Source organism: Bufo bufo, chromosome 1 (genome assembly GCF_905171765.1).
Source record: "Bufo bufo chromosome 1, aBufBuf1.1, whole genome shotgun sequence".
NCBI lineage: Eukaryota > Metazoa > Chordata > Amphibia > Anura > Bufonidae > Bufo > Bufo bufo.
In genome coordinates this window covers 740,983,866-741,008,886 of record NC_053389.1, presented here as the reverse complement: position 1 = coordinate 741,008,886, position 25,021 = coordinate 740,983,866, and positions in this window count along the sequence as shown.

The following is a 25,021-nucleotide window of genomic DNA, read 5'->3' as shown; positions in this document are numbered from 1 at the left end:
GGTAATTTAGAATTTCAAATCAGCAGGATTGTGGACTCCCGAGTTCTCTGGAGATCCCTCCAGTATCTCGTTCATTGGGGAGGGTACAGACCAGAGGAGAGGATGTGGGTTCCAGCAACCGATGTTAATGCTAGTCATCTGGTGAGAGCATTCCACAGAGTTCATCCTGATAAGGTCGGTCCTGGGTGCCCGGAGGTCACTCGTAGAACGGGGGGGACTGTCACACCTGTGACAGGTGTTCGAAGGTCTGAAAGACTGACTGCACATGAGTGATCTGACACCTCTTTTGGTTTCACTTTGTCTGTGCGTTACTGGTATGTCCACACCTCCTGTTCAGGTGTGGATCACGTGACCTTTACCTCTCCCTATTTAGTCTGAATTTACCCATCACTCCTTGCTCTGGATAGATTCATTTGGTTTTGGAAGAGCTGAAGTGTGGTTCTTGTTGAAATCCTGTTTATCCATCATCCTCAGAAGTTAAGTGTTCCGCTTGTTGTGTTTTGTATTCCCCCCCCCCCCATGGTTGTTTACTAGGCCTCAGCGAGAAGCTGGTTCCTTCAACAGGGAAGAAACGGGTTGTCTATGCCCTGTCATTACCTTTAGGGCATCCGAGGGTTACCAGGGTTTTCCAGGCTCCTGTGTATGGGCATCTCTACCATCGAGAGGTGCCCATACGGATAGGAGTTAGGGCCAGGAGCAGGGTTCTATAGGTGGTGACCCTTTTCCTTCCCTAGCGATGAGGCCTAGTGTCTTTCCTCTTCCTTCTTGTTGTCTTTTGGTGTTCTCCCCTACTACATCCATGACACAAACTTGATGATTTGCGCAATGTCTATATGCAGGTTGCACAGTAACGCCACTGGCAGTTGTCACTAGTAGCCAGACAGGCTTTTGACACAGTGCAACTCAGAGATGCATTAACAGGGCCACCATACACAGTCCTTTGTACAGTCACAGCGGGTAACTGTGCAGTACACCAGACCTGGGTGTGTCTGCAATTGATGTATATAGTTATCTATTGTAATGTAAATTTGTATGTTTTGGCTGTTACTACCAGAAAGGTAATGGTTGGCATGAACAGCTAAGAACCCTGTTTCTCTCTCTCTCTGGTCCTTCGTCTTGCCTGGAGTTGTATTTCTGTATAAACTTAGCAAGAAGAGGAAAGATAATTCAGAGCTCCTGCAAAGGCTTCTCCAGAGGGGACTATTGAAAGCAGAGTGAACAGCTAATACCTACATTAAAGACACTGCTAGATGGTGAGGGACTACAGTTAACCCAGTGTTGGACCGGGGTACCTAGGGCCCAACAGTAAAATATATTATGGGGGTCCACTGTACGGATACATATAAATATAATAAATAATCTAACATGTTTTTTATATGCTAAAAAATGTTTTTTATATGAACATAGGCTGGTGGAGGTGCTGTACATTGAACATATGTATGTAGTGCAGTAAGTCTAATGTGTTATGTGACACTTGTCAAGGGGGGGGGGGGAGACTATGAGCCCACCTTGCTCAGGGGCCCACCGGGGGATTACCCTGTATCCCTGTGGGCCAGTCCGAGCCTGAAGATACTCATCACCCAAACTTACAGCTATAATTTAAACCTGACAGTGGACACCTACACCCGCAAGGGTTACATTGCAGCCATTCAACCTGCCTCCATATTACTGGTGCCAGAAATTGCACTTGGAATCCGCTGCCATTGAATGTATTGCAGTTATACGTTGCACTTAGTAAAAAGAGACTGTTACACGTTTATTTCTAGCATCATTCTTCAAACTACATTTCTACTGCACCAATCCCCAGGGAGCACTGGCCTGAGCGAGTACACTGCGAAACAACCTCAGGGATTTGCTGCAACTGCAGGGCTTAGCAGGCTGGGGTGGCCACTAGGGTCTCATTAGTTTCCTGGCTCCCTGTCCTCCATCTGGCGCAGGGATGTCTTCCTTTTCAGTAGGTTAATGTTCAGACAGCAGCACTGTACTGTCTGAGCGTGAGCTGCAGCAACAAATTGACTGACTGAGGCTCTTTAGCCAGGACAAGGAGCAGAATCAGGGGCATGGCCTACAATGTACAGTCGTGGCCAAAAGTTTTGAGAATGACACAAATATTAGTTTTCACAAAGTTTGCTGCTAAACTGCTTTTAGATCTTTGTTTCAGTTGTTTCTGTGATGTAGTGAAATATAATTACACGCACTTCATACGTTTCAAAGGCTTTTATCGACAATTATATGACATTTATGCAAAGAGTCAGTATTTGCAGTGTTGGCCCTTCTTTTTCAGGACCTCTGCAATTCGACTGGGCATGCTCTGAATCAACTTCTGGGCCAATTCCTGACTGATAGCAACCCATTCTTTCATAATCACTTCTTGGAGTTTGTCAGAATTAGTGGGTTTTTGTTTGTCCACCCGCCTCTTGAGGATTGACCACAAGTTCTCAATGGGATTAAGATCTGGGGAGTTTCCAGGCCATGGACCCAAAATGTCAACGTTTTGGTCCCCGAGCCACTTAGTTATCACTTTTGCCTTATGGCACGGTGCTCCATCGTGCTGGAAAATGCATTGTTCTTCACCAAACTGTTGTTGGATTGTTGGAAGAAGTTGCTGTTGGAGGGTGTTTTGGTACCATTCTTTATTCATGGCTGTGTTTTTGGGCAAAATTGTGAGTGAGCCCACTCCCTTGGATGAGAAGCAACCCCACACATGAATGGTCTCAGGATGCTTTACTGTTGGCATGACACAGGACTGATGGTAGCGCTCACCTTTTCTTCTCCGGACAAACCTTTTTCCAGATGCCCCAAACAATCGGAAAGAGGCTTCATCTGAGAATATGACTTTGCCCCAGTCCTCAGCAGTCCATTCACCATACTTTCTGCAGAAGATCAATCTGTCCCTGATGTTTTTTTTGGAGAGAAGTGGCTTCTTTGCTGCCCTTCTTGACACCAGGCCATCTTCCAAAAGTCTTCGCCTCACTGTGCGTGCAGATGCCCTCACACCTGCCTGCTGCCATTCCTGAGCAAGCTCTGCACTGGTGGCACTCCGATCCCGCAGCTGAATCCTCTTTAGGAGACGATCCTGGCGCTTGCTGGACTTTCTTGGACGCCCTGAAGCCTTCTTAACAAGAATTGAACCTCTTTCCTTGAAGTTCTTGATGATCCTATAAATTTGTTAATTGAGGTGCAATCTTAGTAGCCACAATATCCTTGCCTGTAAAGCAATGATGGCTGCACGCGTTTCTTTGCAGGTCACTATGGTTAACAATGGAAGAACAATGATTTCAAGCATCACCCTCCTTTTAACATGTCAAGTCTGCCGTTTTAACCCAATCAGCCTGACATAATGATCTCCAGCCTTGTGCTCGTCAACATTCTCACCTGAGTTAACAAGACGATTACTGAAATGATCTCAGCAGGTCCTTTAATGACAGCAATGAAATGCAGTGGAAAGTTTTTTTTGGGATTAAGTTAATTTTCATGGCAAAGAAGGACTATGCAATTCATCTGATCACTCTTCATAACATTCTGGAGTATATGCAAATTGCTATTATAAAAACTTAAGCAGCAATTTCCAATATTTATGTAATTCTCAAAACTTTTGGCCACGACTGTACATCGTTTGTGGGAGAAGCAAGTGGCCACCCTACCTCACATACGGCCCCAGCAATTCCACTAATAGCATAATGATATGTAATTTCCTCCTGATTTCCTTCTCCACTGTCTAGAGAAAGAGAGGTACAGCTATATATTTCTATGAATTTAGAAGTAGGGTCCAAATAATGAAAGGTGTCTGGACCATGCCAGCTGCTTCTCTGTGAGATAACCACACCAGCACTGAGGAGGAGGAAGAGAGCAGGGAAGCTACTGAACATCTTAGTCCACATGCAGAATACCAGAATTGCAGCCACAGGAGAAACAGCAGGGGCTCTAGCAGAGAGGAAAATCTAATGCATATAAAAATATATTTTTATTGTATATACTGCATATTGCAATAATATGTCATTTAAAATGTCCTATACAGTTGATAGTAATACTTTTTATGGGATAACCCCTTTAAAGGGAACCTGTCACCGGGATTTTGTGTATAGAGCTGAGGACATGGGCTGCTAGATGGCCGCTAGCATGTCCGCAATACCCAGTCCCCATAGCTCTCTGTGCTTTTATTGTGTATAAAAAGTGATTTAACACATATGCAAATTAACCTGAGACGAGTCAGAGCTTGAAAATATGACTCTTCTCTGGTCACACAAGTAAGATATGACTCTTTTATGTTAATTTGCATATGTATCAAATCAGTTTTTTTCTACAATAAAAGCACACAGAGCTACGGGGACTGGATATTGCGGATGTGCTAGCGGCCATCCAGCAACCCATGTCCTCAGCTCTAAACCCAAAATCCAGGTGACAGGTTCCCTTTAATCTAGGATGGTTGGCTGGGTCTATGCACATTTTACTGGAATAGTTTTCAGGTGCCATGTCACATTTGAAAAGACCCCGAGGTACCCCTAGAAAGAAAACCCCAAAAAGTGACCCTAGTTTGGAAACTACCCCCTCAAGTAATAAATCTAGTGATGAAGTGAATGCTTTGACCCAACAAGCGTTGCATAGAATTTAGAAACACATGGCTGTGAAAATGAAAAATTAACTTTTATTTCCATTTGTTTCATTATCACAAGGAATAACAGGAGAGAATGCACCCCAAAATTTGTTCTGCATTTTTTCCTGAATACAACATCACCCCATACGTGGTTATAAACCGCTGTTTGGGGGGCAAGGCAGCATTCAGAAGGGTAGAAGCGGCATCAGGATTTTCTAACGTGTAATTTGCTGAAATTAGTTTAGGGCCCATAACATTTGTATTTTTTTACCAATGTAGCACTGTGGGGACTTAATTTTTTTGTGGGACGGGCTGTAGTTTTTATTGGTATCATTTTGGGGTACATATGTCTTTTTGATCACTTGTTATATATTTTTTTGGACGTGAGGTGACAAAAACAGCATTTCTGTCATATTTTTTCTACATTTACAGCGCAGGATTAGTAATATGATACTTTTATAGATCAGGTCGTTACTAATGCGGCGATACCAATTATGTGTAGTTTTATTATTTATTTCATTTTTTTAATGACACAAATGAACAGATATGAGAAAAGGCAATTTTTATTTTATTTTTATTTAAATTTTTATTTATTTTTTACTTTTTTTACTTTTTTTTTTACACTTGTTTTTTTTATTTACCGAGACCCATCTGGATCTTGAAGATCCAGTGGGCCTGATGGCTATATAGTGCATTGCAATAGTAATCTATTGCAATGCACTGTATAGTCAGTGCTACACTTACACTAAGGCTACACTTACACTCAGGGTCCGATCAGCCATAGGGCTGCTGCCATCGGCGGCCCGATGGAAGAGAAAGGGAGCTCACTCCCTCTCCACCCCATGGATGCTGCGGGCAGCTGCTGACCGCGGCATCTATGGGGTTAAAACTCTGAGATCGGTGTCAGCACTGATTTTGGCCGTAGAAGCAGAGTGTCAGTTGTAAGTTACAGCTGACACTCTCTGCTGATGGCAGCGGCTCCGTTCCTGAGCTGCTGCCATCATAGACGGCAAAGAGGACATTGCAGCAGGGGGCATCTGGGGGCGATGGGGGGCACTTAAATTTATCAGGGGCATGGTGGCGTGGAGATCACAGCCTGAAACCATCATTTTTCTCAATGAAGCGCTCCGATTGGTTAGTCTGTAGAGACCAACCTAATCGGAGTACTTGATGACAAGGGACCACTCTGATTGGTCCTCTGCCGGCTTCCCTGGTGTCTCTGCTCTCCGGGAGAGCGGAGACTCCAGGGCTGTGACACTTTATAGTGTCACAGCCCCGGTAAGCAAATTGGACGTGACTGTATGTCCAAATGCAGTAAGTCACTTGCAATTTGGACGTACAATTACGTTCAAATGTGTGAAAGGGTTAAGGCTAGCTTCACACCACTGTCCGAGAGCTCCGGCAAGCTGTTCCTTCAGTGAACAGGCTGCCAGAGCTCTTTGGATCCAACATTGTTGGACGCTGCCTAAATGCCAGCTGGCCCACTTAACTATAATGGAGATTGGAGGGGATCCGGCTGCAACCCAGCAAACATGCATAGAATCAGCTGGACAAATACTGCTGTACACCGTGGTTTTAAGTTATAATGTACTGTAATATCCCATAATGACATACTAGAAATGCTGGGAGATGTAGTTTTGTCCTATTATATCCCTCCCCATGTAATGTCCACTGATTGTAAGAAACTTACCTGTCCGGGCCCCAGCGGCGCGATCCTCAGCCTCGGCGTGGCCGTGCCGGGAGAGACGCATTGCTGAGCCATAACCCCTGGTGACGTGACAGCATCCTTAGGAACAGGATGCATTGCTCTGTTTCTCCCCACAGCAGGCGTGTGCTGGAGAGATTAGCAGTGGTCTGATTGCTCAGCTGCTCTATTCCAATGTGCTAGTGTTTCTGACTAATGGAGCACCGAGTCATCGACCTATCAGGTGCTGATCCAGGGACTCAATTCTGATCCTTCCTGGCCATACACCAATGCCAGTGATCATCTCTGACTTACTAACTGTGTTCCAGGCTCCTTGTTCCTGTGCTTATTGGATTGCTCGTTCCTCTGACCCCGGTTTGTCTTCAGACCACTCTCTGTCTCGTGTTTGGTACTGCATAACTTTTCTGGTTCTGACTCATTTATGTATGACTCTAGGATTGTGTTTGCCCATCTCTGCACTTAAATAGCATAGGGACCGTCGACCAGTTGCGGTCTAGCTATCTAGGGCTTGTACTGAAAGTAGGTAGGGAAAAGGTAGGCTGGGTTCTTGCCTTAAGACTCACTGTCCTTATCTGTCCCTACCTACAATGGTGCCCTATAGTTATAGTCTGGACTTGCTGTGAGTAGTAATTCTCTCCTCATACCCTTCTCCGTATAATGTCCACTGGTGTCCCATAATAACAGTCTGGTCATGCTGGTGGTTGTAGTTCTCTCCTTTTATACCCCTCTTCCTGGAATGTCCGATGTCCCAAAACAGGAGTCTGGAAATGCTGGAAGTTGTAGTTTTCTCATCTTATCGGCCACTGGTGTCCGAGTCCCATAATAACAGTCTAAATATGCGGGGAGTTGCAGTTTTCTCCTCTTTTACAACCTCTATGTATTGCCCTCTAATTTCCAGTAATAACAACTCGATCATGATGTATCAGTATCTGAGTTGTTTATTAGGCTTTGTTCACATCTGCACCAGTGACTTTCTCTGCACATCTCTGTCATAGGAGCACAACAACGAAAAGCACGACAGGGTCTGGCACATCACGGACAACAACACCTGACTCTGTTGACTATGATGAGATCTGATGAGTTTCCATCATTGAGTCTGCCAGGCTGCAAAATTTTGTCCAGCATTTATGAGATGATCTGCGGCCGAGACCCTTAACCCCAATAAGCCTCTATGCTAGACCCCGAAGTAAGTGACCTTGACCCTGCACTTCATTAATAAACCACAGAAGGCTTAATAAGTAGAAATGTTTTTTCATTTGCTGTTGACTTAACTTGGGCTGTGTCTTATAATCCGAAAAATATGGTAATCAGGGGAGAATAGCCTTGGTACGAGAGTTGACCAAGGACCTAATGGGCACACTGGCTGATTTCCAAAGATCCTGTGTGCAGATGGGAGAAACTTCCAGAAAGTCAACCATCACTGCAGCACTCCAACAATCTGGGCTTTATATCAGAGTGGCCAGAAAGACGCCTCTCCTCATTTCGATGACCAGACCCCTGGCCCTGTCAATCAAAGCTGCAAGAGAGGGGCTGGCCACAGAAAAGAGAAGAGCTTGTGTGCAACAAGAGCAACAGTGATGTCTTCATTGTTGTCACGGCTGAGGATGGGGGAAATCCTCAGCCGTGTGGAGCCCGGTGATGTTACGGCTGCTTGGCCATGAAGACAGGATAAGGGAGCAGGTCACCTCCTAAAGGCATCCCTAACCTGACCCTGACTCCTAGCTACATGAGCCAACCTTGATGGTAGGAGGGCTCATGCTCCGGAACCTAGAAGTCCCTGCTAGCCCTCAAGATGACCCTCACCTAGGAGCTGAGTAAGACAAGCCCACTCCTCCTAGACACGGAGGAGCAGGAGTCTCAACGGCCAAGCTGCAGGAAAAGGGGAGACATAAACAGCTCTATGGATATGGCAGGTGAACAAAGAGTTCCACCTACCTGCCACAGCCTTGCTGACTGGATCCCTGTGTTAGCAGGGTGCAGATCACAAACGCATCCCCACACAGGGACCCAGATCCATAGCTGCACAAAATCACATATAAAACATCACACGGACATCACACATAACTAGAAATAACTTAAAGCGACATTATGGTTATGACATTAAGGTTTATGACCACAGGGGTGGCTCTTACTGGCAGGTAATAAATACATGAGGCTGCTCTCAGCTAAGCATGGCTGAAGCAACCTGAAGGCCTGCAAAAGCAGTGAGGCTTTATAGGCCAAGAAGCCACACCCCACAGTCGGACACACCCAGTGATCACACACACTAGGAAGGGGATTAACCCTTCCAACACCAGGGAAGGGAAAACACCACTTAAAGGGAACGTGCACACAATAACATAAAACACAGTGCACACATCCACACATCACACACAAAACCGCATGCGCAGCGTAGCGAGCTGCATGGCACAGCTCAGCCTGCTACGCTGCCACATACATACTGTTGCCAGCGGCAACCACAGGTGAGGCCAATACCACAGCCCTCACCTGTGATTGAACACCAATGAAAACCGCTGACAACCGCATGCGGTTCAGGAGTCACGGACATAGCCATGGCCGTGACACTCCCACCCCTCAAAGCCCCCCCACCAAAAAAAGACACGTGAGGGACTCAGACAAGGGGATAGGAGAAGGGGACGTCCACTCTCAGTGCCGGTTCTAAAAAGGGGTCGCTGTCAGCTGCATCCTCTCCCGGCTCACACTAGCCAGTCCGACGAGGACTGCAGCCCGCACCAGCAACAAAGAGAAAAGAACCACTGAGAGATGGACGAGGGGACTCTCCACTCACGTCCCCACTCCAGTCACTGCCAGCAGACACTCCTAACCAGCAAGCAGCCGGACCACCTACGGAGTGCTGCCAGCAAACGACCAGAGATGGGAACATGGAGAGGGACGAGGGATCCCCAACACGGACACGGAAGGAAAGGTGGCGGGGAATACGCCACCAACCGTGCCGTTAACGGAGAACCCCCAGGAACGCTCTCCCTCCGGAGAACGCGCATGCAGGCCACATGGATATGGCACTGCCTGCTGCACCCTCTTTCGAAGGTATGCATACCGCATACCAGACACACACCACGTGTAGTAAAATCAGGGGGACGCCACACGAGGCAACGGTGAAGGGATGGCGGGGAAACGCCACTCACCGCGCCGTCAGAGGCGAAACCCCCAGAACGCTCTCCCTCCGAAGAGCGCGCATGTACCCCTTCGCAGACGGCGGTACATGCTTCACCCTCTTTCGAGGGATGCATACTCCCACCCCTCAAAGCCCCTCCCAACAACAAAAGGGGAAAGTTGGTGAGGCATAAGAAACAATGGGAGGGGGGGAGGGGAAAGACAAACAAAAAGGGGACACCAACACGGACAACGGTGAGCTGGGAATGCCACTCACCGCGCCGTAAATGGTGAAAGCCCCATAACGCTCTCCCTCCGGAGAACGCGCATGCACCCCATCCGTAGACAGCAGTGCATGCTTTACCCTCTTTCGAGGGAGCGCCACGTAAGAAGCGACTGTGGTCATACTGTCACGGCTGAGGATGGGGGAAATCCTCAGCCGTGTGGAGCCCGGTGATGTTACGGCTGCTTGGCCATGAAGACAGGATAAGGGAGCAGGTCACCTCCTAAAGGCATCCCTAACCTGACCCTGACTCCTAGCTACATGAGCCAACCTTGATGGTAGGAGGGCTCATGCTCCGGAACCTAGAAGTCCCTGCTAGCCCTCAAGATGACCCTCACCTAGGAGCTGAGTAAGACAAGCCCACTCCTCCTAGACACGGAGGAGCAGGAGTCTCAACGGCCAAGCTGCAGGAAAAGGGGAGACATAAACAGCTCTATGGATATGGCAGGTGAACAAAGAGTTCCACCTACCTGCCACAGCCTTGCTGACTGGATCCCTGTGTTAGCAGGGTGCAGATCACAAACGCATCCCCACACAGGGACCCAGATCCATAGCTGCACAAAATCACATATAAAACATCACACGGACATCACACATAACTAGAAATAACTTAAAGCGACATTATGGTTATGACATTAAGGTTTATGACCACAGGGGTGGCTCTTACTGGCAGGTAATAAATACATGAGGCTGCTCTCAGCTAAGCATGGCTGAAGCAACCTGAAGGCCTGCAAAAGCAGTGAGGCTTTATAGGCCAAGAAGCCACACCCCACAGTCGGACACACCCAGTGATCACACACACTAGGAAGGGGATTAACCCTTCCAACACCAGGGAAGGGAAAACACCACTTAAAGGGAACGTGCACACAATAACATAAAACACAGTGCACACATCCACACATCACACACAAAACCGCATGCGCAGCGTAGCGAGCTGCATGGCACAGCTCAGCCTGCTACGCTGCCACATACATACTGTTGCCAGCGGCAACCACAGGTGAGGCCAATACCACAGCCCTCACCTGTGATTGAACACCAATGAAAACCGCTGACAACCGCATGCGGTTCAGGAGTCACGGACATAGCCATGGCCGTGACAATTGTGCAGCGTCCCACTAGTGTACGTGGGTACTGCAAATCTTGCTATGATGTATGTTGTACCATGTTGTATTGCACTTTTGTATAAAGATCCCTGTTAACAGGCTGTTAGGTGCACAACACTCATTCCACCACTAGATGGGGATAGCACCACAGTATATATACCACAGTTCAGGCCTAGTTAGGTAGTTAGTTGGTGAGATGTAGCAGAAGGAGGAGTGAGGAGCAGGGGGAAGGCGAGGACCCCTCTCCTCTCAGGTCTCTGGAGCTCCACGGCCCAGAATAGCCCAAACCTATCTCAGTTATCAAAGCTAAGGAATAGGCAAGAAGGTGGGACCTTTCTTTTTCAGTTTACCCTTCCGGGGTGCCCAGTGAAAGATATTTTCAATATAAATACAAAGGAGGACAATAGCAATCATTCTAGGCTTATAGGCACCTTTGTAGCAAGGTAAAGGTTTATCAGCTTCCGGCAGCCTCACCGTTTATTATTACAAGTACAGAAAGGCCATCTGTAGCAACACTGAAGTAGAAGATTGGGATCCTAAAACCACTGTCACTGAGACCAGACTCAGATTCAGGACTAATTACCTGTGAGTACACAACCTCCTAATATAGCCTGAGACATAGCCACACATACAGCCTGTTACTGGGATTTGCCACATCCAACCTACATGTTTATCAGAGACTGTTTTATAACTGGATGTAAATTGCTGTCAAGACCCTGGTTACAGTAACGTTCTTAGTTGGATTCAAACCCTGCATCATTCTTTTATCTCCATACTACAACCACTCTCATCATTTTGCCCCATCAAGGTGCTGGCGTCACGACATTACCTCAATTCAGGGGCCCAGCCGCACAAGCACCCAGAAAATCCAATCACCAGCAAGGGCACCTCGATCACCACCTGGCCGGTGTCCCCTGTAGAAGAGTGTGCCTCGGAGAATTTGGTGCTGTTCTCCCCTTCACTGCACTGCTGGCCCAGGGAGGCATCTGCTAACCGTGAGTTCCCGATGAACTATTGTCCCCTTCGGCCCACCGTGAACCTCACGTGTTCTCCCCTGTGGACCGGCACGTTGCCATTGCACCAAAGGTCTAATTTGCATATAAAGAAAAAGTATCAGAACTCATAAACAGTCAATTAAAGAAAAACATAATCAGGTGAACCACAGCTATGTGTCTATCTAAACAGTTTGATAGGGAGGTCGCTGGTGACAGATTAGCAGAAATATAAATATAAAAGTTTTACTGAATGTTCTCCCACAGAATTATACATCAATCTGCTCAGCTCCTCCTGCTCTATAACATGCTCCCTGCAGATTGCACTGCATTTTATGCTGACAGGTTCTACTTAAATCTTTGCAGCAATGAGTAGATAGTAAAGTACATACTGGAGCTTTGCCAAAATCGCTATGGATTTTTAAAATTGTCCTAAAGCCAAGTAAAATGGCTTTTAGTTAATAATTGTCTTCATGAATGGCATTACGTATTTGCTGATTTATTCTCACATTGACAGCTCTGTCTAAAATATAGGTACAGGAGGGCAATGACCGGCATGGTATGTAGAGGTCATGGTGCCATCATTAGCGGATTTTCCAACGTGCGCCGGTGGTCGCAAATAGGTTTCAGTTACACAATGATCACTTAGTTATCTATTAACCTGCTGATACTGACCAGCATTAGAGCCTACCGAAAATGATCTACATAGTTCTTTTGAAAATGGGTGATTTTAATTTTTTTTCAATTTTCATGTGACACATTTGTATATTGAAGTATTGCAAAAAGCATGGTTCAAAGCATGTTGTACTTTTCCCATAGTGTCATCGCTATTGTTGGGGCAAAACCCCCACCTCTATGATTGTCGGGGTCCTAATTGAAGTTTTCTTTATGAGGGCTCAGAGATCTGACACAGACGCACTTGCTGAATTAAATTCTCCCTCTAATTTATTTCACACAAGCATAGATTTTTATTACACAACAGATAATCGCAGACAAATCTGGCACACCGCCAAAAGGGTGGAAAGCGAAACGAATGATTTGATTCGTTATTCATAAAAGGCAATACTTCCGCACGATACTAACAGAATTCTAATAATTAAAAAGTTTCGGCAACATCTTATCTCAAAAGTAGCATTCGTTACCAGCGCATCCCGAAACTCAGAAAGAACATAACTCTCTCTTGAATGTCAAACTCTGATAAGGTACTTCCAGAGGTACTTCAGGTACGATAGGTCCAACTGCCAGCCGGAGGCCAGATTCCCTCTCAGGTATTGATGCAGCTCCCAAGACTTCTCAATAATCCTGGTAGTTTCTCCTTTTGGTACAGAACCTGTTGGTGCACATAAACATAAGCTTAATCACAGCATATACTACTATTATAATCAACAATACTTGCATTGTTGTTTGTTTTGCCACCAGGGAGCCTCCACCCACCCTGCTATGGGGAGAGGGACTGCAGTGGAGTTATACTTTTGATCATCAGGCCCTGGTCTTCTTTGTGAGACAAACTGCCAACAAGAGATATGAATAAGTTCTTTAAAAGTCAAAGGGATTGCCAGATAAGGCAGAGTTCTTGAACTCACGGGACTGTGAGTACAGATCCAACAGTCTTTAATAGAGGTGGGACGACGAATCCATCGAATCCACGAATCCCGACCTCATTTACAAAATTCAAATCCGACGAATCCATGACAGCGGGGATCGGTGCAGTCCCTGTATTCTAATGCACCGGCCCCGCTCACTGTAGTATAATCTTATGATCTAACCTGCATTGTTAAGATATAATAATCCATCTGTATTACTTACATTACAACATTAAGTTCCGTAGCAGAGAGGAGGGAGAAGGGAGGAGGCAGGCCGTCACGTGCCTCCGCCGCCCACTTTATAAGGGGTCATTCACACTGCAGGGACACTGGTTTGGGGGGGATCTGTGAATGGCACATAGCATAAGATGCTATATATGTGTTATCCACAGATCCCCCCCATCACAGTGCCATCCAGAGATCCCCCATAACAGTGCCATCCAGAGATCCCCCATAAGAGTGTCATCCAGAGATCCCCCATAACAGTGCCATCCAGAGATCCCCATAACAGTGCCATCCAGAGATCCCCCATAACAGTGCCATCCACAGATCCCCATAACAGTGCCATCCACAGATCCCCCATAACAGTGCCATCCACAGATCCCCCATAACAGTGCCATCCACAGATCCCCCCATAACAGTGTCATCCACAGATCCTCCATAACAGTGCCACCCACAGATCCCCCATAACAGTGCCATCCACAGATCCCCCATAACAGTGCCATCCATAGATCCCCCATAACAGTGCCATCCACAGATCCCCACATAACAGTGCCATCCACAGATCCCCCATAACAGTGCCATCCACAGATCCGCCATAACAGTGTCATCCACAGATCCCCCATAACAGTGCCATCCACAGATCCCCCATAACAGTGCCATCCACAGATCCCCCCATAACAGTGCCATCCACAGATCCCCACATAACAGTGCCATCCACAGATCCCCCATAACAGTGCCATCCACAGATCCCCCCCATAACAGTGCCATTTACAGATTCCCCCCATAGCAGTGTCATCCACAGTGTTTGGATTCGTAGGTTTCAAGATTCGAAAGATTCGATAGATTCAAGAACCTTTTCAGATTCGAAAAAAATTGGATTCATCCTACCTCTAGTCTTTAATTTTACTGTCAGTGTCATTGAGTCCTCTAAACAGCACCTGGTGGTGTTGGATAAGTGCATTGCCTCAATCATCCTTCAGTTGTTGGTACCGCGCTGTTGTTCCCAAGATTAGGGCGCCCATCAGCAGGAGGATCCTCATCCTTGGGCGTCAGAACTTTCTTGCAGTGAGAAGCGTGTATCCAGTTAGGCTTTCCTTCAACCTTTACTGCTGTATGAGTAGTCAACAGGACTTGGAAAGGGCCGTCAAATCTGAGATCCAGGCCTTTTCTCAAATGTCTTTTTATCACCACCCAGTCTCCTGGTTGCAGACTGTGTGTTCCTTCTACTGAATCTGGAAGGGAAGCAAACACTTGTTTATGGGTGTACTCAAGTCTCTTTTGTGAGGGCCCGCATGTAGCTTGTTAGGCTATCATAATTAATTTGCAACTGTTGTGGAAAATACAATCCTAATCTGGGTGGCGTTTCCAAACAGAATCTCAAATGGGGATAATCCTGTCTGATTAAATAACTTCAGGGACACCATACCTGCACACCAGTTCACTGACCAGCTTCTTTGCTGTGTTCTTTGCATTTGCCTTTGCTACTAGGATAGCTTCCGGCCACCCTGATAAGAGATCAACACACACAAGGACAAATTCCTATACTCCTACCTTAGGCAGTTGTATATAGTCTATCTGCAGTATCTGGAACAGGTAAAGTGGCCTGGGGGTGTGCTTGCTTGGAGTCTTCACCACTTGATCGGGATTGTACAATGCACAGACCATATATTCTTGTACAAACCGAGCGGCTACTGTAGAGAATCCTGGAGCAATCCACCCTGCATTAACCACACTTACCATGGCACCTTTTGATAGGTGGGTGGGCCGTGGGCCTCCTGAGCCATAGCTGGCTATAGAGGGCGCGGTAGACACATTTTGTCCTTGTTTCTCCAGATTCCATGTTCATCAGATTTGGCCCCTTGTTTTACCCAAAGTTCTTTTTTGTCGGAAGGGGCTTGTTCGAGCATTCTTTAAAATGTACTTACAGAAAAGTCCTCAGGTCTCAAGATTCTCACCGGGGTGGCGTCAGCATTTAGTGGCTGGAGAGCAGCTTGTTTGGCTGCCTTGTCTGCTCGATCACTGCCTTTTGCTTCCACCGTGGTACATCTTGCATGAGCTTTTACCTTAATAATAAAAACCGTCTTTGGTAATATTAGAGAGTTCATAAGTTCAAGTACAGAGTCTTTATTTTTAATTGGCTGGCCTGCTGATGTTAGAAAGTCTCTAGCCTGCCATATGGGTCCATAGTCATGTGCAATACCAAAAGCATACCTTGAGTCTGTGTAGATGTTCACCTTCTTCCCCTTGGCCAATTTACACGCCTCAGTGAGTGCCTTCAGCTCCGCCTCTTGCGCTGACATGTGAGGTAGCAGTGGTTCAGCTATCCCTACCTCATGCTGTGTGACCACTGCATATCCAGTGTGGAACCGGCCGTCCTCTCCCATGAACCTGCTTCCATCTACAAAATTCTCAAAATCAGGGTTATCATGTACATGATTAAATCCTGACATTTCTTGTTGCATTAATTGTACACAGTCATGGGGGTCTTGTTCCATCATGTCATTTAGGAGGCTGCCCGTACCTTCTATGCCCCCTTCCCCCATTTCTGAATCTGTGATTGGTAACAAAGTAGCAGGATTCAGAGTAGTACATCTTTTAAAAGAAATGTTAGCAGGCATGAGGAGTGCACATTGGAGTCTGAGTTGCCTGGCCAAAGAAATATGCTTATTGATATTTTACTATGCAAGCCTTCTACAAGATCATTAATAAATATATTGAAGAGAATATGGCCCAATACTGACCCGTGAGGTACCCCACTAGTGACAGTGACCCAATCTGAGTGTGTATCATTAATAACCACCCTCTGTTTTCTATCACTGAGCCAGTTACTTACCCACATACAGACATTTTCTCCCAGTCCGAGCATTCTCATTTTATATACTAACCGTTTATGTGGTACAATGTCAAATGCTTTGGAGAAGTCCAGATATACGACATGCATTGATTCGCCGCTGTCAAGTCTAGAACTTACCTCCTCATAGAAACTGATTAAATTAGTTTGGCATGACCGATCCCTCATGAAGTCATGCTGATATGGCGTTATTTACTTATTTCAGTTGAGATGCTCTAAGATAGCATCTCTTAGAAAACCTTCAAACAGTTTACCCACAACAGATGTTAAACTTACCAGCCTATAGTTTCCAGGCTCTGTGACGACAATGGGTAAGAGCGTTCCAGTATTGTATTGTATAGCATATAATGTGATAGTGAGCTGGCCGCAGTTGCTACCTGCTGGGCCGGGAGGTGTTGAGACACCGGGACTAGAGACTGCGCCGAAAATGTGCAACATTGTGGTAAATGGCAGTTCAGTCCAGGCGGTGTTGAGCGCAAGGTGCCAGGTGAACCTGGTATGTGCCAGCTTGGTAGCTGGGGACCATGTGGTGGACATGGACAGGGATAGCAAGGACTATCCTGTGGCTCGCACTGAGGGTGAAACTCCAGTGAGAACTGGGACTTATGAACTTGATGTTAAAAATACTCTCATGCCTGAGGGAATGTTCGGCAGTAATTTCCCGTTGTTCTGGGAAAAGGGAAACATTCCTGCAGAACCTGAACCTATCCCTTTAAAGGAGAGTGTGACGGAGATACACATTGCACACAGTGGTGTGAGTGAAATGACCATTGGAAACAATGGTGCAGATAAGGTGCAAGGTGATTGTACCAAGTTTACAGAACTGTATAATGAAAATATGATGTCATATGAAATATGTAATAATAATGACGTGCTTTTCCTGCAGCAGGCTGTGATTGGGGAAGAAGCTCCCCCTGCTGGTAAAAATGTAATGCATGTAGAAATGCTGATAAATGTTGAGGGCATACAGCTGAGAGAACCCACCGTAGACAATGTGGTGGGGCTAGAGTATGTACCACCCATACCAGAAGTGGATATGCAGTATCCACAGGGTTCTATGGTTGCTGGGGAAATGTCCAAGGTGGGGATTAGCTCATGTGTGCCCCTAGAGGTCAGGATTAATAATGATATAAGCAGTATATGTGACATATGTGCTGTGACTGATAACAACTCAGAGAGTGAGGCTACCATGTCAAGACCCTGCGAAATTCAGGTAGTCACTCGTAGCGACCAGACGACAGTTATACCTGACATGACGAGAGCTGAGTGGGGAGACGGCAGCCTAGTGTCTGAGACCCATATCCAGGCAGGGGGTAAATGACCTGACACGTCAGTACAGCTGCAATCCTGAAGATTTCTCTCTCTTCACACAGTCCCTAGATATAATAGAGAAGGGACTAGCTGTCTTCACAGAGTTACCAAAGAAGACTGCAGTAGACATAAACAAAGTGCTTAAAGGGACCCTGGGTGGAACCCTCACAGGGTGTCCAAAATAGAATGGTGATACATTGGCTGCAGCAGAGCAGAGTGAAGAGGAGGCCCTCTCCTGGGCTCGATCCCTTGAAGAAGCACTTAAGGAGCCAGATGACTGTGAGATGGCTCTCCTAGAGCCTAAACGAATGGGTGAACCTCTGACAGGATTGCCAGAAGACGATGAGTCTGGTGAAGATCCTGGTGTCCCCAGTACCTCCAACCTTGATGAGAAAGAGGAGAAGGAGTTCAAAATGGAAGTATATGATGCCGTGTCTGAGAAGGCTAACAAAGTAAATGAAGACTCCAAAGGGGACTCAAAGGCTGAAGAAGCTAAGGCCGATGAGATGGAATGGGAGAAATCCTCGGATGTTCCAGAGACCAAGGATAAGGCTGAAGGAAAACCAAGGAGAAGGGGTCTGAACATGACCATGACTGGGAGAAACGATGCGAACAGTTCAGTCAAGAGCTGCAGCAGTCCAAGAAAGGACATGAGGAGCATGTGTGGGAGCCAGAGATAGTTGTGGTAAATTCCTTACAAGTGTCAGTTGTTGGTAGTAACCTGATGTATAACACTGTCAAGGAGGATGTCTATGACAGAGAAAGGTGTTTAGTAGAAATGCTGCCCCTTGCAGGACGTGAGTGGAATGTAGAAGACCCTCGCAGAACTCACTCAGTCCCAGGTTGAGAGAGAAGCCACCAAAAGGGATGGAAAATTGGTCCGGTGGGTACAGATGTAATGTGAATCCTGGTCACTGATGTTGCAAGCAATGTAGACCAGATTGCCTGTAATGACAACGAAGTTGGTACAGGTGGTACAGATTGTGATAGATGTTTCCCAACGTAGGAGCTTTTACCCTGGAGGGCGGTTAAGTAAGGTGAAAAGTCCTATGGCCTTTATCAGAGGGGGAGGATATGTGGCAGTGGAGCTGCCAGAGGGCCACATGATGGCCATTGAAAGGGGGTATCTCACTCAGAGTAGCCTGGGTGAGAACAGAAAAGTCCCGGCAAAGCATGGAAAGAGGGTGTTGTTTGCACCAGGAGTGTGTCACCAAGGGGCCCGGCCTTGGTGGAGTAAAGGCCCTAGATATAGGTGGCCACTAAGCTAGTTGGTGGACACCAAGCTACTTAGCTTAGCTGGCTCCAGCTAGTCCAGTGCGGGCTTTTACTGGGAACAGGCAATGTGTTGGGTGGGTGCCTGTTCCCCATGCTCCACTCCGGGAGTTAAGAATATGCCCATGTCCAGGGATGCTATTTAATCCTGTTGCTGGACTTGGTTGGGGCTCTCAGTCTGAGGAAGGAGCAGGCTGTGCTAAAGCCTGTGGGAGCCGGGACCCTCTGACCCTATGTGGGGTAAGCACTGCAGTGTTTTGGGGAGCTGGGTGGTAGACCCGGATCCTGCTATAGAGGGACTATACTGTTTATTCAGTGGCCAGATGGCTGAGGATTTGTTTTGATTTATGTTTTGGTTGCTGTTTGTGCATGAAGACTGACAAATAAATGCACTGTTTGGACACTAAAGCCTTTGTCTGGAAGAAGTCTGTGAGAATGACCCCCGAATAAAAAGACGATCCCTTACACCATATATCAACCACTTCTTAACATCCATGATTCTTTATCCAACCACAATGTGTCCTACTGAATCTTTACCAGAATAGCTTTCTCGGAGCTTCCTCCCTAAATCAGGGTGCCACCGTACTAGTACTCCTAGAGTTAAGATTCCCATACTTCATCCCTGCCTTCTCCAACACTCTGTTTCACAATCTTCATGTGAGATGTTTGTGCATAATTGTATTGGAACTGTCATTTGGCATATTGGGCACTAGAGGCCGCTGTTTCCCCACACAGCTAAAGTGACTGCTGGATTTGAATATGCAAAGGAGCTGATGACTCGTGCAGGCTGTGTTGCTGAGAAGAACAAGAACGAGAGGATCAGACATCTTGGGAGGATGGTGTGTGTGAGACCCAAGCCGGTCTCATCACAGCGTTGGAGTGTCCTGCAGTGATCGGGGTGATAGTAGAGAGGGACTGTCACCCGTTCCGTACCAGATCCTATCCTCAGGAGAAGAGATTGTCTCCAGCAGAGCTGATTGGAACTTTGAAAGAAAAGGACATCTACTCAGCAAGGCCAGAGGTGTGCTTACAGACCTGGAACTATCCTGATGTTACCAGATGGGATCAGGTCAGTAAACCCGGGTTTTGTTGTGTTGATCGCACAGTTTTAGTGGTACCTGAAGAATCTGAGACTGAGCTTGTACCTGCCATTAGTTAGATAGGTAGGATTTGTATTTGGCAGGCTGCCCGGGATTGTTTGCGGCACTGTATCGACTTTTTAGGCTCTGCTGTGGGCGTCATCGGTCAGGGTGGTTCTATTCCGCAGCACAGTATCGACTTTTCAGGCTCTGCTGTGCACACCATCGAGGTAGGGTGGGCTAGCCGCACTAGGACAGGACTCAAGGGTGGGGAAATATTACCTTGTGTATTCCTACACCGTTATGTTGGTTGTCGATGTTTAGTAAAGTTTTATTGGTTACTAAGAGCTGGAGTTTGTGTTGCTTTTCTCATCTGTGACTTCGCTGTATCCTGGGGAGCCTACCCTAATACAGGCTTACAACTTAGCGTAGTCGGCAGGATACAGCGACCGTTATGGACCAGTGGTGCCGGATCAGGGCCCAGCCCAGGGTGCACAGGGGTTGCGTTGGGAGCCCTAGAGGGTGTTGTCAGGCTGACAGTGATGGTAAGGCCTGACTCCGAGAGAGATACCCTAGAGAAGATATTCTCCCTGCTAGAGAGAGCCCAAGGGGGGCGTGCCAAAGTGATACAGTTACGGAGTAACTTCTTTAACCGACCCCAGCGAGAGGGCAAGACCCTGATGCAATATTCCAATGCTCTACAGGAGACGCTGAATGAGATACAACGACGAGACCCTGAGGCCATGGGCGCTTCTGGGAGGTGGACCGGCTACTACGAGATCAGTTCATAGCGGGGATCTCCAATAAATTCTTACAGTACAAATTACAAGAGATGACCCGAACAATGGCCGACATAACATTCTACAGTGTCTACTTAGCCGCCGTAGAGAGAGAGAGGAAAAGCCCATACCTGCGGCAGCGAGAGTAGTGAATAGCACGCATGTTACAAGGGACCGACCGGGGACTGAAGAATTGGAGTCCTTAAAGGATGTGGTCCTGGCCCTGCGGGCGGAACTGAAAGAGCTTCGGCTGGAAGTGTCCCAGATGAAGGCAGAGCCGTCCTGGCCTCCAGAAACGGTCCCCGCACCTCATGCCACTCCACCCAGAACAACCCAGGTGAGTGGGCCGGTCAGAAGAGGGCCCCTCTGTTGGGCTTGACGAAAGTACGGCCATATGGCCAGAGAGTGCCCAGAACAGGTAGCGTCTGAGCCGACGTTAAACTTCCGACCGCCGCAGTAGCTGGGTGGCAGTGCACCAGAAAATAAGCCCTCTGAGTGAAGAACATGATCTGTATGCCAGCATCCCCGTATTAGAAGCCCAGTTGGAAGGCCGGAAGGTCTGCTGCTTCGTCGATACAGGGTCAGGGAGCACCCTTATGCCTTTGGAGTTCTTCGAGAGGCACTTCCAGCATGGGATGGAGCCCGAAGACGGGAGCGTCATCAGGCTGACGGCTGCCGATAACAGAGAGATGGATGTACGAGGGATAGTCTGGATGCGGAACCGACTGGGCAAGACATCGGCAAGAAAGGGGTCGTGCTGGTGGACCATTCGTCACGGAAAAGGAATGGACGTGACCCTGGGCATGAATGTACTGAGAGACCTAGACCATCAACTCTATGCCAAGGAAGGGCCGAAGTATTGGCAACGGGCCACCACACACCGGCCTATCCAGAAGGTCTTACAACAGATGGTGAGGAGCTGTAGCCTGCAAAGAGTAACCTGTCCTGTCGGGCCATTGGGGACATGAGGGTGCTACGGAGGACTCCGTTGAAGATCCCACCTCGACAAGAGCGAATATTGATGCTGCCAGTGGGGGCTGGACGACGATTGAATGGACTGGAGGTCCTGATCGAGCCCGCTTATCAAGAAGAAATGCAGACTCACCAACTGAGTGGAGCGGTCGGGTGATCATGGCCCGGATGGGGGTAGACTGCAGAACCCTGACCCCGGGGGAACAAAAGCTGCTGGAAGACACCCTTTGGGAATTTCAGGAGGCCTTCTCGAGACATGATGAGGACTTTGGGTTTGCTACTGCCATCGAACACGAAATCCCAACCGGCGATGCTGCACCGATCAGGGAACGTTACCGGCAGATCCCACCTAAGATGTACCAGGAGGTGAAAGATATGGTGGCCAGCATGTTGTAGAACTGGGTGATCCAGGAGAGTCAAAGTCCGTGGGCTGCTCCGGTAGTCTTGGTGCGGAAGAAAGATGGGAGTCTCCGGTTCAGAGTGGATTATCGGAAGCAGAATGCTCAGACCATCCGGGATGCCTACCCCCTTCCACAGATTGAGGAGTCATTGTCAGCCCTAAGCCAAGCAAAGTTCTTTTTGACTCTTGACCTGGCTAGTGGGTACTGGCAGGTACCTATGGGACTCTACGAGTTCAACCGGATGCCCTTCGGCCTCTCTAATGCTCCGGGGACATTCCAGCGATTGATGGAACACTGTCTGGGGGACCTCAACTTCAAATCAATATTGATATACCTCAGGGGTCAAGTCCTGGGAAAAAAAGTGTGGGAACTCACCCAAGATCCACTGCCACCCCGACCCCCCCCCCCCAAAAAAAATTAAATAAAAAATAATATATATATATATATATATATATATATATATTTCGCAGAAAATTCAGTGCAACATAAAACATAAACAAAAACTGGAATTTGCGCTATATGTCTGTTCAGGCGTAATTTGTCGCTTTCATATTATAAGCTCCCCTTATATATAATTTACTTACAGTTCTGAAGACTCAGTGGTGCTGGCAGGCTTGGCCTCAGGGGTGCTGGCAGGCTTGGCCTCAGGGGTGCTGACAGGCTTGGCCTCAGGGGTGCTGACAGGCTCGGCCGGGCATAAGGAGTGTGGGAGACTGAGGCCTTTTTTCTCCAAGCTTCTCCGGAAAAAAAATATTTTTTATTACACCTCAGGTCAGACCACCAAAGTTAATCAGACCTCAGCTAACAGCCCCAATAAGATCCACAATGTTAATAAGACCTCAGATCACACCTCAGCTCAGACCCCAATATGAATTATAGCAAAAACACTTTATCCAGCTCACCTTCCTGGTCAATGAATAATCCTGACTCCAGAAACCCTGGGGGTGTGTCCCCGTTGCAGGCTGCAAGTAGCTTGAAAAGGAATGGTCTCGGATTCGAATAGAGATCCTCTTTAAAAACTTCTTCTTTATTGGTACATTAAATAAACAGCAGACACAGCCACTTGGTACACAGAATCAAAGCGTTGACGCGTTTCGGGTACTGGACCCTTAGTCGTAATGACGGTTTCGACTAAGGGTCCAGTACCCGAAACGCGTCAACGCTTTGATTCTGTGTACCAAGTGGCTGTGTCTGCTGTTTATTTAATGTACCAATAAAGAAGAAGTTTTTAAAGAGGATCTCTATTCGAATCCGAGACCATTCCTTTTCAAGTTACTTGCAGCCCAATATGAATTACCCCCAATCGGACCTCAGATAAGAGCCCCATGCCTCATAGCAGCCCCCAGTAGCCTCATAGCAGCCCCTAGTAGCCTCTCCATCAGCCCCCAGTAGCCTCTCATCAGCCCCGTGCCTCTCCATCAGCCCCCAGTGCCTCTCCATCAGCCCCCAGTGCCTCTCACCAGTGGCCCCCCAGTGCCTCTCCATCAGCCCCCAGGCCCCCCAGTCAGTGCCTCTCCATCAGCCCCCAGGCCCCCCCAGTCAGTGCCTCTCCATCAGCCCCCAGGCTCCCCAGTCAGTGCCTCTCCATCAGCCCCCAGGCCCCCCAGTCAGTGCCTCTCCACCAGCCTCATAAAATAAAATAAAACACTTACCCAATCATGCTCCTGGACGCCGCAGCTCCTCTCCTCCTAGGCGATGATCCTGCTGTTGGCTGTGCTGTGAAGGCTCATGAAACCATGTTATAACAGAAAATAATAAAGTGAAGTTCAGGTCCCCATTGACTTTATTGGGGTCAAGTTCAGGTCAAGTTCGGGTCCCGAACCGAACTTTGACCTGAAGTTCGGCCGAACCCCGCGAACCCGAACTTCACCGGGTTCACTCAACACTAGTCCTCGGCTGTCTGCTGTGCAGGGCTGCGCACAGGCATGAGGGCTGAGGCGCTCTGTGACGTCACGCTGTGCGCACCCCTGCACAGCAGACAGCCGAGGACTAGTGTTGAGTGAACCCGGTGAAGTTCGGGTTCGCCGGGTTCGGCCGAACTTCAGGTCAAAGTTCGGTTCGGGACCCGAACTTGACCTGAACTTGACCGCAATAAAGTCAATGGGGACCTGAACTTCACTTTATTATTTTCTGTTATAACATGGTTATAACGGAAAATAATACTATTAGCTTTTTCAGATCTGAGTTTTCACGATCGTGAAAACTCCGATCTGATGGTATATTCTAAACCCCAGGCGTTCCCATGGTGATGGGGACGCACCTCTGTATTAAAATCATTGGTGGGTAGTGCACCCCCCCTCCCCAGTATTAAAATCATTGGTGGGCAGTGCGCCCTCCCCCCCTCCCCAGTATTAAAATCATTGGTGGGCAGTGCGCCCTCCCCCCTCCATCATTGGTGGCAGCGACAGTTCCGATCGGAGTCCCAGCAATGTAATGCTGGTGCTCCGATCGGTTGTAACTCACAGGTCTGTGCGGCGTATTGCTTATGCTTATAGCAATGCGCCGCACAGACCTGTGAGTTACAAGAAGAAGGAGCGCCGGGTGGCCACAGAGCATGTACAGCCAGGTCCATAAATATTGGGACATCAACACAATTCTAATTTTTTTTGGCTCTATACACCACCACAATGGATTTGAAATGAAACAAACAAGATGTGCTTTAACTGCAGACTGTCAGCTTTAATTTGAGGATATTAACATCCAAATCAGGTGAACAGTGTAGGAATTACAACAGTTTGCATATGTGCCTCCCACTTGTTA